Raw genomic sequence first — 2,824 nt, 5'->3', positions numbered from 1 at the left:
ATGGATTTTCTATCTTTTGAAATGGTTGAGCTTATAGAATTGGCACCAGACAAGTCACCTGGCCTGGAGCCAAATCTTCAACCATTATTAGTTAGCAAGTGAGCTCTGAAAACATGGAAGGGGGAGAGACTTCTGGATAGAAAGTATTGAGCAAAGGGCTAAGCTCAGAACCTAGGAAAACACATTTCAGAATCAGAATAGCTAGAGTAAGAGCACGAATCTCAGAAAGTACGAAAGAGAAAGTGTGGTTGTAATAAAAGCCAAGGAATGAGTCAACCAACTTTTCATGGCAATAAACCTAGTTTTATAGAAACAGTTACTTTGTGGTAAATTTGAAATACATATTTTATCCTTATTCAACTCACAGGGGCAAATTCTTAAGTTTTGAAAAAATTTACCCATAAAATGTGCTACTGGTTAAGCAAAACTTGGCCATTTTGTATGGAAGTACGTTTGCCGATCGGCAAGAGACAAAAATCTTCCTGTCGCATAAAGAAGGCAGGTCTTGATACTGCTTCTCTGGCTGGCGGGGTCTGGGCTGCTTTGGGGATTCCTGCCAGGCTCTCCTGAGGACAGGTGGAGGGAGACTTGGACGGAAGTGGGGACAAGAACAATTTATATCACAACAATTAAAGGTTCACACAGAGAGGGATTGAAGCCTGCATCATTTAAAACAAAGGAGGATTTTGTGGCAGGAAATTAGAAAAATACGTATAATTTTTTTCTCTGCTTTCCTAGAAGAAGTATTAGGGTTAAAAACTACAATATGAAGTTGATTGTATCAGAAAATTCAAGTTAGTAAACTCCATCCTCTTATCCAAAAACTGGATGTTGTATGTTATTTGCCTGATTTAAAAAAATATGGATGTCAGGGTGTGCTGAAACAGGGGGGCTAAAGAATGGTTCTTTTGCATATAACACACCCAACAGGAATTTCAATCCATTGTGATGGGAACACACAACTTGTGGCCTCCTGATGAACAAATGCCCTAAACATATCTCCCCTGGAACTCCAAGTAGCTGATGAGGAAGGATAACAGGAGGAAACTGAGTATTGGAGGAAACACTGCAATATTTAGCTGGGGAGGTTGTCACCTTGAACCTGTCCAGTCATGTGCATGTGGGCCATGAGAGACCTTAGCAATAAAGGCTTTGAACCTCTCTTAAAAAAAAATAGATGTCACTTACTTGTGTCCTACGAAACTAATGCATACTAGAAAGCATGAAAATACAAAAGGCACAAAGGGGAAGGAAAGAGAGAGGCAGGAAGAAAGAAATTAATTAAATCAGGTTAGGAAGAACATTTTATAATCCCATAATCCATAGATAACCCTGTTTAACTTTGTACATACAATTCTACCCTGGAATTGGATAATTAGGCTATTTCCAATATTTCACTATTACTAAGAATATTATGAAGAACATCCTTATACATTCATCTTTGAATAATGTGTGAAAAATTTCTTAGTATAAATTCCTATAAGTGGAATGGTTAGGTGAAAGGATAGGCATACCTTTTTATATTCTTTTGATAAATATTATCAAATTCTCTGCTATTATTCAATATTTTTAATATTTATATTTCACTAGACTATATAGCTATGTATTTTTCCCCAAATGCTATTGGCACTGGTATGTCTTCTTCTGTAAAATATATTGCTTGTCTATATATTTTCCCATATTTTTTAGATGTTCCTCTTTTTCTTATTTTTAAAATAGTTCTTTACATAGTAGCGATACTAATTTTTTATCCATCACATAGGAAAGTTTCTATCATTGGTGTGTTAGTCTGGGTAGACTAGAGATTAGAGACTCATATATGTATAGGAAAGAGCTTTATATAAAAGAACAATTGTATATTCTGAAAACATCCCAACCCAGTCCAGATCAAGCTCATAAGTCTGATAGCCCTTATGTCCAATATCAGTCTATAAATTCATCTTCAGACTCACGCAACACATGCACTGACACCAAATGCAGGAAGATCACAGGCCAGTGGATTGAAAGTCTTGTGGATCCAGTGGTGGTGTAAGCATCTCAACACTGGCATGGGTCTCCGCATGCCTCCTCCAGCTCCAGGGCTCTGGCTCCATCAGTGTAGCTCCATGTGGCTTATTAACAGGAATGTGTCACAAGGAGTGTGTGTCCCGCCTCCAGGGAGGAAGACAGGAGTTCCCAGAGTCCTCAGGAGAAGGCCATGCCTACACAGAGGCCTCATTGGCTATGACCCGATTGGCAGGCTAGACTCCACCCCTTTGCTCAAGGTGACAGTGGATTATGTAACTGCCATAATTGGTTATGTAACTTAATCACAGTTTTTTAAGTATAAAAGCATTAGAAATTTTTCAGTGTACAGAGTCAAATACATTAATGTTTTGTGGCACATATCACCCATTCTATTCTTAGAAGTTTTTCATAAGAGTATACACAGATTCACCTATCGTTTCTTATATTTTAATGAGCATATGTATATGTGTGTGTATTTTCTGTTTAGCATTTTGATCCATGTGAATTTTATTCTTGTATTTTGTATTTTTTAGTGTAATTCATCAATTATTTTAGAATAGCATTTTACAAACTTTCATTTAAAGAAATTTGTTGACGGTGATACCAATTGGTGCTATGAAAGAATGAGTCCTAAGAGCAAGTAAAATAGACTATATATATACTATAATACTATGCCTTTCTATTGAATTAATAATTACCATTGACAGTCTAGTAAATAATAAGGAATTCCAATCAAATTTAAATTCTGTGCCTATTAAATTGAGTTGAGCATGGAATAACTTTATCCCAAAAAAGTTTAAAGTCAAAAGGGAGTTAT

At 36.4% G+C, this 2,824-nt stretch overlaps 1 non-coding gene across 1 annotated transcript; it reads left to right on the top strand.

Annotated features, from left to right (window-relative positions):
• The first annotated feature begins 870 nt into the window (after positions 1 to 870).
• On the top strand, positions 871 to 997 carry LOC142427187 (small nucleolar RNA SNORA11). The gene has a single exon (XR_012779999.1). It is a non-coding gene; the product is annotated as a small nucleolar RNA SNORA11 (small nucleolar RNA).
• Positions 998 to 2,824: the final 1,827 nt, after the last annotated feature.

This window comes from Tenrec ecaudatus, chromosome 14, assembly GCF_050624435.1.
Source record: "Tenrec ecaudatus isolate mTenEca1 chromosome 14, mTenEca1.hap1, whole genome shotgun sequence".
Classification (NCBI taxonomy): domain Eukaryota; kingdom Metazoa; phylum Chordata; class Mammalia; order Afrosoricida; family Tenrecidae; genus Tenrec; species Tenrec ecaudatus.
This window is presented reverse-complemented; position numbering and strand designations above follow the sequence as displayed.